General features: G+C 41.1%; 2 non-coding genes across 2 annotated transcripts; one reads left to right on the forward strand and one right to left on the reverse strand.

The window, feature by feature from the left end:
* Positions 1-2460: 2460 nt before the first annotated feature.
* On the reverse strand, positions 2461-2567 carry LOC133049028 (U6 spliceosomal RNA). The gene has a single exon (XR_009691187.1). It is a non-coding gene; the product is annotated as a U6 spliceosomal RNA (small nuclear RNA).
* An 11519-nt stretch (positions 2568-14086) lies between these two features.
* On the forward strand, positions 14087-14193 carry LOC133049041 (U6 spliceosomal RNA). The gene has a single exon (XR_009691199.1). It is a non-coding gene; the product is annotated as a U6 spliceosomal RNA (small nuclear RNA).
* The last annotated feature ends 289 nt before the right edge of the window (positions 14194-14482 follow it).

Raw genomic sequence — 14482 nt, forward strand, 5'->3', positions numbered from 1 at the left:
CCAGAACTGGGAAACGGTCACTCGAAACAAATGCAAAAACATATGGTGGGCACTGTGGCCAGAGGTCTCTACAGAATATAGAGGAGACTGGAAGTGGGGGGAAGTCAGGTCTATGTGGGCGGGGCAGGGAGAGTCAAGAGAGTTAGTACTGAGCTCAGTCTAGAGGACGCAGGTTTATAAGGAAAATCGGGGTGTGGGGGATTAATCAAAACAGATAGAGCCAAGATACAGAGAATGAAACAGTCAGATAGATGCTGGAAATAGCAAGTTGGAGCTGGGGTGCAGGGCTTGAGGATGGGGTCAAAAAAAGAGAAATGGCCAAAGGCCAGACCATGAGCTCCTGACACAGCAAAGCAATAAGTTTGGTCTTCATTCTCTAAGCAATAGAAATTGGTCAGCAGTCAAGTAGGCAAGCAACCTGATCTGATTGGCTTCAGAGAGATCACATTCACAGGACCACAGAGGTGAACTGCGGTGGCGGCAGGAGGGGCAGCGGTAACACTGGCAACAGGGAAACCAGTTAGAAGACCTGCAAAGTCTAGGCAGGAGGAAACGGAGGACGCGGAGCTGCAGAATGAAAAAGACTGAACAGAGAGGAAGAAGACGTAGAACTCAACGACGCTGAGTGTGTGGGGTGAGTGAGATAGGGGACTGAGGGTGGATTCTGGGTTTTTAAGGTCTTCCCTGGAGGCTCAGACAATAAAGAATCTGCCTGCAAAACAGACCTGGGTTCTGTCTGTGGGTTGGGAAGATCCCCTGAGTGGGGGCATGGCACTCCATCTGGTATCCTTGCCTGGACAATCTCCAAGGACAGAAGAACCTAGCGGGCTACAGTCCATGGGGTCACAGAGACTCAGACACAACGGATGACTTTCACTCTGGGTTTTTATGACTTGTGACTCTAGGGTCAGTACTTCTGACATGGAAAGGCTTTCCGCCTTATATTAAAGAATGTCTTTTATTTATTGCAAACAGCTTAACATATCCTCTCTGCCAGCTAAGAAAAATTCACCTGAGATTCATATTTTAAGTTATTTTTAAAGAGAAAAAATACTTTTTTTCTGACAAACTATTGTTTAAAAGACAGTGTCTTTGTTTTCTTCTTCACCTAAAATGATCAGCATAACACCCTCCACTAAGATACAGAATAAATGCCCACAGGGCTGCTGGCAGGATGGATATCTAAGCAGAGAAGGAAGGTAGGTTTTAAGATACGGAATTTTTTTTATAATGTAACTTTCTATCATAGGGAAAAGATTAGCACTCTATTTAAGAAGACAGTTCTCTGAGATTCTCAGAAAAGGTGAAACGATAATTTCTTTTATGTTCAGACCTGTCTTGACATGCCCTACTACCACCATAAACATAGCACATTAGAAGTTCAATTTCTATTCTCAGATGCACAAGAAATAACTTCAGATTCAAGACTGACATTTGACTTGAAAGATATGATGTTAACATGTCAATAGCCAGTGCCTGGAAAAAAAAAAACATTTAAAAAATATATTTAAAGACTTTTCAAAATAATTTGGCTCTAGGGAACAAACGACAGTGATATTTAAATGTCAGTGATATTTAAACGTCAGTGATATAAGTTCCGAGAGCTTATACAGGATAGTTTCCATGTACAACCTGTCCTTGTCATGCTCCTTTCCTTTTGTACATCCCTTCTCTCTTGTCTATTTTATTTTGTCATCCTTTTTCTTTTTGAGAGGTATAGAAAACCTTTAACCGTGCTTCACCATGCTTAGGGGGAGAAATGAACTGAGATTTCTACCTGCTTAAAATTTTACATAGAACGTGCTGTGTGCAGAGAACTAGAAAAGAACTTTGAATTGTCTTGATTGAAAGCACCACTATTGAGGGTCATTTGGGAGAACTGTGCCAAGTAATTTTTTTTTTTTTAATTTTTTTTTTTTTTAATTAGTTGGAGGCCAATCACTTCACAACATTTCAGTGGGTTTTGTCATACATTGATATGAATCAGCCATGGATTTACATGTATTCCCCATCCCGATCCCCGCTCCCAACTCCCTCTCCACCCGATTCCCCTGGGTCCTCCCAGTGCACCAGGCTGGAGCACTTGTCTCATGCATCCCACCTGGGCTGGTGATCTGTTTCACCATAGATAGTATACATGCTGTTCTTTTGAAATATCCCACCCTCACCTTCTCCCACAGAGTTCAAAAGTCTGTTCTGTACTTCTGTGTCTCTTTTTCTGTTTTGCATATAGGGTTATCGTTACCATCTTTCTAAATTCCATATATATGTGTTAGTATGCTGTAATGTTCTTTATCTTTCTGGCTTACTTCACTCTGTATAAGGGGCTCCAGCTTCATCCATCTCATTAGGACTGGTTCAAATGAATTCTTTTTAATGGCTGAGAAATATTCCATGGTGTATATGTACCACAGCTTCCTTATCCATTCATCTGCTGATGGGCATCTAGGTTGCTTCCATAAAAATATGGAACGCTTCACAAATTTGCGTGTCATCCTTGCGCAGGGGCCATGCTAATCTTCTCTGTATCGTTCCAATTTTAGTATATGTGCTGCCGAAGCGAGCACTGTGCCAAGTACTTTAAAGATTCAAGGTATGTAATATTATTTCCATCGCGAAGATGAGAAAACTGAAGATCAGAGAAGCTAAGTAAGTCACTCAACCTCGCAAAGTCAGTAAATGATGGAACTGGGATTCAAGCCCAGCTCTGTGACTTCAAAGCTAAGGAAATGAGTGTGTGTGTGTGTGTGTGTGTGTGCATTAGTTGCTCAGTCGTGTCTGACTCTTTGCGACCCCATGGACTGTAGCCCACCAGGCTCCTTTGTCCATGGGATTCTCCAGGCAAGAACACCGGAGTGGAAAATGAGTAGTCAGTCTTAATCCAGTGAACCTCCCGACCCCACCCATTTTGTGGGAAATTATACAAGTGCCCTCTACATCATTTTTCTTCCCTCAAGCACAAATGTTGAAGAAAAATTTGATTCATATGCATGTATCCTTAATTGGCTGTCCTGCTTATTTATTTCAGAATGCAAAGGCACATTTCACTTATTAAACCTCTGGGTGTTTTCAAAAATTGGCAAAGGAAATGAAGTAATGGCTATAACACACTTCCTGCAAGAGCCAGCAATTAATGGAAAGGGCTCTCATAGCTGTAGTTAACTCAGCTGTAAACTCATATTCTTCCCATCTAACTTCAGAAGCAAATTTCTGAGAAAACAAATGAGTTAATTTGCTCTCTGAGCTAGAGTGGACCAAGGAGAGGCAATTCTCTGTTGAGTAAGTAGTGTTTGAGTTTGTTAATGACAACCTTGAAGTAGCCTAACATTATGGTCTCATATGACAAATTTCAGTTTTCTAAATCTAAACTGCATACAACTAAAAATCAATTGCTCAGAGGGAAGGAGGCTATCAGCAGAAAGTATGAAGGTAGGAAGGAGATACTTAGCATGTTTTAAAAATAGATTTTGATATAATTTCATCATTTTCTAGAGATACAGATTACTTGGATTAGATAAGTGGTTTCCCCAACCACACTTTCTACCTGTGTAGACTCATTTTGTGTGTACCAAAGAAGGTATAGGCTATTACAGGTGTTACAGGAATCTTGTATGTATCCTAGAAGTTACAGGATACTAACAGATGTTATATCAAATCACAGGATGGACCAGGAGTTACACGAATTGAATTTAAATGGCAAGGAATACACCACCAGAGAAGTATTAATAGATGAAATCTGACCAGTGGAAATGTTCCCGAGTCCAATCTCACTCTGCTTGCCTCACTTCAGGCCAATAAATCTGAGAGACGAGGTGTTGAAGAAAGGAATATGACTTTATTCAGAACCCAGTTAACAGAAAAGATGTCTGACTAATGTCTCAAAATAACCAACTTATCAAGGTCTGGATGCCAGGTTCTTTGATAGAACAGAAAAGGAGAGAGTGAGGAAACAAAGTATTATAAAAAGGCCATTAATCTTGCAAATATCTCCTAGAACCACAAGCTATGGGCAGGGGATGTGTTAAGTTCTTCCCTCCTGCCCTCCACAGGTAGACAGGGCCCTGAACAAAGGCACTTTACTTTAACAGTCAGGCAGAGGGGCAGGATTCTCTGAAGCAGATCATTACCTATGACTATAATAACAAAAGTAACAGAAAGCAAGTCAAAGAAACAGTTTCAACGTGGAGTCAGAACTGGCTTTTCCCTGCAACAGAAATACCAGACCTATATCTGGGGATCTTAGGGATGGACATTGTATTAGTTTCCTGTTGAGGCAGTAACAATTTATCACAAACTTAATGACTTAAAACAATGAAAATATATTATTGTACAGTTTCTAAAGGTCAAAGATCTAGGTGGACTGGGCTGGATCTGCTCCTGAGGGTCTCACAGTACCAAAATCAATGTGTTGGTAGGGCCGCTCCTTAGTCAAGGTGCCGGGGAAGAATCTGCTCCCAAGCACACTCACGTTGTTGGCCAGATTCAGTTTCTCGCAGTTGCAGGACTGACGTTCACATTTCTTTGCTGGTGTCATCCTGGGGACACAAGTAAGGAGGGTAGCTTCTGCCCCTAAGAGCTGCCATCCTTCCTCTAGCTCTCCATGTGGTCTCCTCCAGCAAAGGCAGTAGTCCTCGTGATGCTTTAAGCGGGTCAGATCTCTTCTTATGCCACCTATCTCTCTGACTCCAGCAAGTTTTCCAGAAAGTTTTCTACTTTTCAAGCCTTGCTGGATTAGATTGAACCTGCCTGGATAACTGAGGATAACCTTCCCATCTTAGGGTCAGGGAACTCCCCTGGTGGCTCAGACTGTAAAGCGTCTGCCTACAATGCGGGAGACCCGGTTCAATCCCTGGGTCGGGAAGATCTCCTGGAGAAGAAATGGCAACCCACTCCAGTGTTCTTGCCTGGGAAATCCCATGGACAGAGGAGCCTGGTTACAGTCTACAGACTACAGTCCATGGGGTCGCAAAGAGTCGGACACAACTGAGCAACTTCACTTTCTTTTTTTTTTTTTTTCCCCATGGATTTACACGTATTCCCCATCCCGATCCCCCCTCCCACCTCCCTCTCCACCCGATTCCTCTGGGTCTTCCCAGTGCACCAGGCCCGAGCACTTGTCTCATGCATCCCACCTGGGCTGGTGATCTGTTTCACCATAGATAGTATACATGCTGTTCTTTTGAAATATCCCACCCTCACCTTCTCCCACAAAGTTCAAAAGTCTGTTCTGTATTTCTGTGTCTCTTTTTCTGTTTTGCATATAGGGTTATCGTTACCATCTTTCTAAATTCCATATATATGTGTTAGTATGCTATAACGTTCTTTATCTTTCTGGCTTACTTCACTCTGTATAAGGGGCTCCAGTTTCATCCATCTCATTAGAACTGGTTCAAATGAATTCTTTTTAACGGCTGAGTAATATTCCATGGTGTATATGTACCACAGCTTCCTTATCCATTCATCTGCTGATGGGCATCTAGGTTGCTTCCATGTCCTGGCTATTATAAACAGTGCTGCGATGAACATTGGGGTGCACGTGTCTCTTTCAGATCTGGTTTCCTCAGTGTGTATGCCCAGAAGTGGGATTGCTGGGTCATATGGCAGTTCTATTTCCAGTTTTTTAAGAAATCTCCACACTGTTTTCCATAGCGGCTGTACTAGTTTGCATTCCCACCAACAGTGTAAGAGGGTTCCCTTTTCTCCACACCCTCTCCAGCATTTATTGCTTGTAGACTTTTGGATAGCAGCCATCCTGACTGGCGTGTAATGGTACCTCATTGTGGTTTTGATTTGCATTTCTCTAATAATGAGTGATGTTGAGCATCTTTTCATGTGTTTGTTAGCCATCTGTATGTCTTCTTTGGAGAAATGTCTGTTTAGTTCTTTGGCCCATTTTTTGATTGGGTCATTTATTTTTCTGGAATTGAGCTGCAGGAGTTGCTTGTATATTTTTGAGATTAATCCTTTGTCTGTTTCTTCATTTGCTATTATTTTCTCCCAATCTGAGGGCTGTCTTTTCACCTTACTTATAGTTTCCTTTGTAGTGCAAAAGCTTTTAAGTTTCATTAGGTCCCATTTGTTTAGTTTTGCTTTTATTTCCAATATTCTGGGAGGTGGGTCATAGAGGATCTTGCTGTGATTTATGTCGGAGAGTGTTTTGCCTATGTTCTCCTCTAGGAGTTTTATAGTTTCTGGTCTTACATTTAGATCTTTAATCCATTTTGAGTTTATTTTTTGAACTACATCAGCAAAGCCCCTTTTGCCATTTAATATAACATAACCCAGAGCAGGCCATCAGAGGGTAGGGTTCACAGGAGGACAGGGGCAAAATTCTGCCTTCCATCAGCATTACTATTTCCTGGGGGACCTGGGCTCACAAAGGTTCGGGAAGGAATGTGGCTTCCAAAACCAGCAGGCTATCTTCCAAACTATGAGCACACACACAAAAAAAAACCTATGCAGCAATGCCTCTTTCCTCAAAAGGTAACCAAATCAATTTGGTTTACATCCAACTGTTTTGAACTGTCAAAGACAGAGAACTTCATAGTGCACAAGTCAACAAAAAACACATTCTATTTTTAAGGCAAAGTCATCAAAAAACATTGACAGTAGGTTCAGTAATAATAATAGCTACTGTTTTGTACCCCGTAGTAACCAGTTTCGGGCAGTAGTAAACATCCCCTTTATCAGTCTTTTGATGGAATGGGATACAATTGCTCCTTCTGGACAGCGGATAAAAACATTTCAGTGCCAACAGGACTGTAATGAAACATGCAGAGCCAACACATTATTCCTTGTTAATATTTCCTGTGCTCATGAAAGCTCTCCATATATGACTATGTAAACTAATGTGTGCAAAACGTGGAATGAAATTGCATGGTTCACTGCTGCCACAGAAGGGTAGACCAGTGCAATCCCCAACGGTGGTCACAAATCTCAAATCTGCTTTGACATCACAGTCTGCAAATTACAGTCCATCAGTGGACACAGCTCACTGGTCTCTGCACATTCATTTTCTTAGGCAATAAAATCATTTCCCAGCAAGAATACAATTTCATGAGAGTCGCTTCACAGTGAGGATCATCCAGCATGGTAGTTAAACGCCAGGGGGTTATACAAATACAAATAAAGTAAGAATGTTTAAAATCCTTTGAGTTGATATTTTAAGAACAAGGCTGTTTAACATCTCTGGACAATCAAAATAGTAATTTGATAGGTACAGTCAGTTCAGTTCAGTCGCTCAGTCCTGTCCAACTCTTTGCGACCCCATGAACCGCAGCACACCAGGCCTCCCTGTCCATCACCAACTCCCGGAGTTTACCCAAACCCATTTCCATCGAGTCGGTAATTCCATCCAGCCATCTCATCCTCTGTCGTCCCCTCCTCCTCCTGCCCCCAATCCCTCCCAGCATCAGGGTCTTTTCCAATGAGTCAACTCTTCGCATGAGGTGGCCAAAGTATTGGAGTTTCAGCTTCAGCATCAGTCCTTCCAATGAACACCCAGGACTGATCTCCTTTAGGATGGACTGGTTGGATCTTCTTGCAGTCCAAGGGACTCTCAAGAGTCTTCTCCAGCACCACAGTTCAAAAGCATCAATTCTTCGGTGCTCAGCTTTCCTTATAGTCCAACTCTCACATCCATACATGACCACTGGAAAAACCATAGCCTTGACTAGATGGACCTTCGTTGGCAAAGTAATATCTCTGCTTTTTAATATTCTATCTAGGTTGGTCATAACTTTCCTTCCAAGTAGTAGGCATCTTTTAATTTCATGGCTGCAGTCACCATCTGCAGTGAGTTTGGAGCCCAAAAAAATAAAGTCAGCTACTGTTGCCACTGTTTCTCCATCTATTTGCCATGAAGTGATGGGACCAGATGCCATGATCTTACTCTTCTGAATGTTGAGCTTTAAGCCGACTTTTTCACTCTCGTCTTTCACTTTCTTCAAGAGGCTTTTTAGGTCTTCTTCACTTTCTGTCATAAGGGTGGTGTCATTTGCATTATCTGAGATTACTGATATTTCTCCCGGCAATCTTGATTACAGCTTGTGCTTCGTCCAGCCCAGTGTTTCTCATGGTGTGCTCTGCATACAAGTTAAATAAGCAGGGTGACAATATACAGCCTTGACATACTCCTTTCCCGATTTGGAACCAGTCTGTTGTTCCATGTCCAGTTCTAACTGTTGCTTCCTGACCTGCATACAGGTTTCTCAAGAGGCAGGTCAAGTGGTCTGGTATTCCCATCTCTTTCAGAATTTTCCACAGTTTATTGTGATCCACACAGTCAAAGGCTTTGGCATAGTCAATAAGTCAGAAATTGATGTTTTTCTGGAACTCTCTTGCTTTTTCGATGATCCAGCAGATGTTGGCAATTTGGTCTCTGGTTCCTCTGCCTTTTCTAAAACCAGCTTGAACATCTGGAAGTTCATGGTTCACATATTGCTGAAGCCTGGCTTGGAGAATTTTGAGCCTCACTTTACTAGCGTGTGAGATGAGTGCAATTGTGCGGTAGTTTGAATATTCTTTGGCATTGCCTTTCTTTGGGATTGGAATGAAAACTGACCTATTCCAGTCCTGTGGCCACTGCTGAGTTTTCCAAAGTTGCTGGCATATTGAGTGCAGCACTTTCACAGCATCATCTTTCAGGATTTGAAATAGCTCAACTGGAACTCCATCACCTCCACTAGCTTTGTTTGTAGTGATGCTTCCTAAGGCCCACTTGACTTCACATTCCAAGATGTCTGGCTCTAGGTGAGTGATCACACCATCGTGATTATCTGGGTCATGAAGATCTTTTTTGTACAGTTCTTCTGTGTATTCTTGCCACCTCTTCTTAATATTCTGCTTCTGTTAGGTCCATACCATTTCTGTCTTTTATTGAGCCCATCTTTGCATGAAATGCTCCCTTGGTATCTCTAATTTTCTTGAAGAGATCTCTAGTCTTTCCCATTCTGTTGCTTTCCTCTATTTCTTTGCATTGATCTCTGAGGAAGGGTTATTTATCTCTCCTTGCTACTCTTTGGAACTCTGCATTCAGATGGGTATATCTTTCATTTTCTCCTTTGCTTTTCGCTTCTCTTCTTTCCACAGCTATTTGTAGGGCCTCCTCAGACAATCATTTTGCTTTTTTGCATTTCTTTTTCTTGGGGATGGTCTTGATCCCTGTCTCCTGTACAATGTCACGAACCTCTGTCCATAGTTCATCAGGCACTCTGTCTATCACATCTAGTCCCTTGTATCTATTTCTCACTGCCACTGTATAATCAGAAAGGATTATGATTTAGGTCATACCTGAATGGTCTAGTTATTAACAAATGTATTTATCCCCCTTTGGAAACAAATTCATAGCATACTGAATTAAAACCAGTTGCAACTAAAAAAGCTCAAGTTGTATGGTCTGAAGTTACTAGTTAACTTTGGTATAGACACTGCCTCTGACAATATTCCACCTTCCATTTAACTAAATTGTTAGAGAAAGGAAAATGGTAGTTATGATAAGCCCCTCTGTACTTTTCATGCTTTCTATTGTGTTCCTTGTGCTTTTCAGACTAATACTCACTGAACTTTCGAATGAATTTTGAACATCTGTAACTTTTATTACCAGTGGCTCAGAGGTAAAGGATCTGCCTGCAATGCAGGAGATCTGGGTTCAATCCCTGGATCAGGAAGATCCCCTATAGAAGGAAATGCCAACCCATTCCAGTATTCTTGCCTGGGAAATCCCGTGGAGAGAGGAGCCTGGTGGCCTATGGTCCAGGGGGTCCCAAAGACACGACTTAACAACTAAATAACAACTTTCATTAACATCCTTCAGAACATCTCCCTGTGCTACTCTGTTCTCTAAAAAAGAAATAATTGATTAGAAGATTTAGGAGATCAAATACTAACGCAGCTTTCACACTGATCAAAATTAAGAAAAAAATAGAGATTTCAGGGTTTTTTCATCTGCCTACAGAGAGATATACAAGACAGGCTTATTGAATAATAAACTTAGCTTTAAATAATAGATAAAGCATGTCATTTTCATATCAAAAAGCCAAAGAGTTTTAATCACTTTAAATTTAAGGCACTTTACTATTTAAGTAAAAAATTAATTCAGTAAAATACAATCAAATTTTATATAAAAATCTGCCAAATGGAAGCTCTTTACTATGTGACCTTTAGCATCGTTTGACAACCTCCAATAAAATCTTATTTTCACTTTCTGTTCTATACTGATACTTCATGCATTATCAGCTCCAGAAAATTTTCAGTGGCTATAATTTCATTGAAAGTGTCTTAATATAACCTATATTCAAATTCACTGAATGCCATGTATCATTTGTACAGCCTATTTCTTGACATTATTTTCAAAATATTGCTTGCATCCAATTATTCTTGTCTGCAAATACTCAAATTCACACTATGGCTGTTATAGAAACAGCTAATTTACATATAGATTAAAAAATTACCTTGAAGCCCATTTACACCCTGATGAGTTAGAGACAAAGTAAGCCAAAGCTGATAGCTGGCTTCCATTAAATCCAAGTATTACGACACATTAGACTAGTCAAAATACAGGCTCCAGGTTCATGGCTTGGATCCTAAAATGCTGGATGGGATGATGGCAATGTAGCAGACATGGCCAAACTCAGATATTTTCTTCAATACTATGCAGATTCTGAGACACTATCCCTTAAATTGACTCACCTCTGTGCTTACTCTTTATGCTTTATCCAATATGCATTAATGGTAGCTGTTTTAAGTCAAATCAGTTAGCAGGCCATTGGCAATCTAGCCAATTTTAATTAGACTTGAGGAAAGAATGTTCTTTCAAAATGACTACAAAGTCTGCAGTATGACTAACTGCATAGTTTGACACCGGTCTACTGGCCTGCCGCTTTTCTACCTACTAGAAGCATTAGAGGACTGCTGCCTACTATGACAGATTTTCTACCACTTTCAGTAAGTAAATGCTTGTTCACACTGGACATATCATTCTGTTGTGCCAGCCACACCCAAGTCTTCTTTAAGTTCCCCAACTCCTGGTCGCTATTTAAAGGGGAAGGGCTAAGTGACCAGCTTAGAACTCCATGAGCTATTATAGCCATAGTACTGGACAAAAGATGGAGAGCTTTCTCTATGCCTGTTAACCTGTTGGTCTCTCTGTTACCAATAGGATTCTCTCTCTTTCTCTCTTGAGAATTTAAACTCTTAGACACATAGACTATTGTCAGGAAAAGCTGAAAGACTATGTAGAGTCGAAATCAGAATTGGTATCAAAGAAAGCCTCACTAATAAGGAGTAGAGGGAGTTTACTGGTGGTCCAGTGGCTAAAACACTAGTCCAGGGGGTGTAGGTTTGACCCCTGGCCAGGGAGTTAAGATTCCACATGCCTCACCACCAAAAACCCAGAACAGAGCAATATTGTAATAAGTTCAATAAAGCCTTTAAAAATGGTCCACATCAAAAAATATTAAAAAGAAAAAAAAAGGAGTAGAGGCTATGGATCAGCAGATCAAACCATCCAGGAGAGGAGAGAATGAAGGAGACTTGCAGGGAATGACAGCTGAAAGAACAGACTGTACTATAATAGAGACGCAGTGAAGGAGACATAGACAGAGTAAGATTCAGAGAATGGCAGCCTCAGAGACAGAGCTCCTGAGTTCCCACTGGCTGTCCACCTCCTGGCCCACTGCCCATGAAAACTGGCCATACTTCCTACCCTTAGTTTAGTGATACAGCCTTATATTTCTTCCATGTACATTTCTGCTTGAACTGGTATGAGTAACTATGCCTTTTAGGCAAACAAATGCTGATTACAAAACCATGTTAAAAGATGCTTTCAAGCAGTAGATGAACTAGTTTATATCTGGATTTAACAGAAGGAAAGAAAAAAAATCTGTTTTATAGAAACAAGAACAATCCTTCTGATGTGGCAGGATTCTCTAACATCCAACATAATGTGCTTTTAAGAAACAAATGTACTGCGACTTCCCCGGCAGCCCAGTGGTAAAGAATCTGCCTCCCAGTTGTAGGGAACATGGGTTCAATCCCTGGTCTGGGAAGATCCCATACACCCTGGAGCAACTAAGCCTGTACACCACAACTACAGAAGCCCAGGCTCCAGAGCCCATGCGCTGCAACAAGAGAAGACAATGCAGTGAGAAGCCTGCGTACCACAAGTAGAGAGTAGCCCCCTGATTGCTGCAACTAGAGGAAGCCTGCACATAGCAATGAAGACCCAGCGCAGCCAGAAAGAAAAAAAGACCCCAGGTCTGCTTTGTTTTCATGAGAAAGTATTATACCTAAAAGTTATCATCTCGGAGAATTTCTAAAGAACCCAGGGGAAAGTGACATGTTGGTATCTTGTCCATATTTGAAAGATGGAAAGGTCTTGAAGATGCATGACTATGAAGTCTGTTCTGTGCTCAGCATTTACACTTTGGTATTTATTCAAGAGACTTAAGTCTCCTGTCTCTGTGCTCATCTTACTCCTTTTGCCGACCAAGTCTCTTCACCCAATTCATTTGCTTATGATTGTGACACTCAACTGTCCCTCTGTCTCTAGTTCTTGTCTGCCTAAATTTTACCACAGAGAGTATTTCTGCTTTTCCCCTTATAAATTAAGACACGTTTTCAGTTTCCTGAAATAGAGGCAACACTACAAAAGAAACTGCATTGGTCTGGACTACTTCCAGAGCCCAACAAGTTAAACATCAACTAAAAAGAAAATTAGACAACGGCTCTTTTCTATCAGAATGACTTTGATCAAATGATTGTATTACAAACAAGGAGGTATTTATTGCAGGCTGCTGCTGCTGCTAAGTCGCTTCAGTCGTGTCTGACCCTGTGCTACCCCAAAGACGGCAGCCCACCAGGCTCCTCTGTCCCTGGGATTCTCCAGCCACGAACACTGGAGTGGGTCGCCATTTCCTTCTCCTTATGCATGAAAGTGAAAAGTGAAAGTGAAGTTGCTCAGCCGTGCCCAACTCCTAGAGACCCCATGGACTGCAGCCTACCAGATTCCTCCGTCCATGGTATTTTCCAGGCAAGAGTACTGGAGTGGGGTGCCATTGCCTTCTCCTATTGGAAGCTAAAATAGACCAAATCACAAAAGATGCAAGCAAAATAAATAAAGAAATTTTAAAAAGAAATGTTTAGCCATATAAATGTTAAACTCCATATATTTATTCAAAAGAAATAAAAACACATGTCTGTACAATGACTCACAGAAATGGTCATGAAAGCTTTATCCATGATAGCCAAAAACTGGAAACAACCCAGAATTCCATCCATAACATAGAAACAAACTATGGCATAACCACACAATAGATAATATTCAAGCAGTGAAAAGGTATGAAGTTCTCATCTGTGTAACAACAAATGAACATCAATATTATCATGCTGAAGAAAGAAGCCAGACACAAAAGAGATTGTAAGATTCAGCCTGTATGAAATTCTAGAAAAGCAAAACTAATCTACAGTAACAGAAAGCAGATGAGTAGTTGACTGAGACTAGAGACAGGGGTAGTAGCAAGAGCTGACTACATAGAGGCATGAGGTAGCTTCTTGGAATAATGAGAAGGTCTTTATTGAGATGGTGGACATGCAGCTGTCTACATTTGCAAAAGGTCATTGAACTGAACACTTTTAAAACTGGTCCGTTTAATTGCATATTAATTATACTGCAATTCATGAGCCATGAACTTCCAGATGTTCAAGCTGGTTTTAGAAAAGGCAGAGGAACCAGAGATCAAACTGCCAACATCCGCTGGATCATCAAAAAAGCAAGAGAGTTCCAGAAAAGCATCTATTTCTGCTTTATTGACTATTCCAAAACCTTTGACTATGAGGATCACAATAAACCATGGAAAATTCTTCAAGAGATGGGAATACCAGACCACCTCACCTGCCTCATGAGAAACCTATATGCAGGCCAGGAAGAAAAAGAACTGGACATGGAACAACAGACTGGTTCCAAATAGGAAAAGGAGTACGTCAAGGCTGTATATTGTCACCCTGCTTATTTAACTTATATGCAGAGTACATCATGAGAAACGCTGGGCTGGAGGAAACACAAGCTGTAATCAAGATAGCTGGGAGAGTGCTCGCTTCAGCAGCACATATACTAAAATTGGAGCGATACAGAGAAGATTAGCATGGCCCCTGCGCAAGGATGACACGCAAATTCGTGAAGCGTTCCATATTTTTAAAAAAGAAAACAAAGAAAGATAGCTGGGAGAAATATCAATAACCTCAGTTATGCAGATGACACCACCCTTATGGCAGAGAGTGAAGAGGAACCAAAAAGCCTCTTGATGAAAGTGAAAGAGGAGAGTGGAAAAGTCGGCTTAAAGCTCAACATTCAGAAAACTAAGACCATGGCATCTGGTCCCATCACTTCATGGGAAATAGATGGGGAAACAGTGGCAACAGTGGCTGACTTTATTTTTTTGGGCTTCAAAATCACTGCAGATGGTGATTGCAGCCATGAAATTAA

The sequence above is a fragment of the Dama dama genome, chromosome 29, assembly GCF_033118175.1.
Source record: "Dama dama isolate Ldn47 chromosome 29, ASM3311817v1, whole genome shotgun sequence".
Lineage (NCBI taxonomy): Eukaryota > Metazoa > Chordata > Mammalia > Artiodactyla > Cervidae > Dama > Dama dama.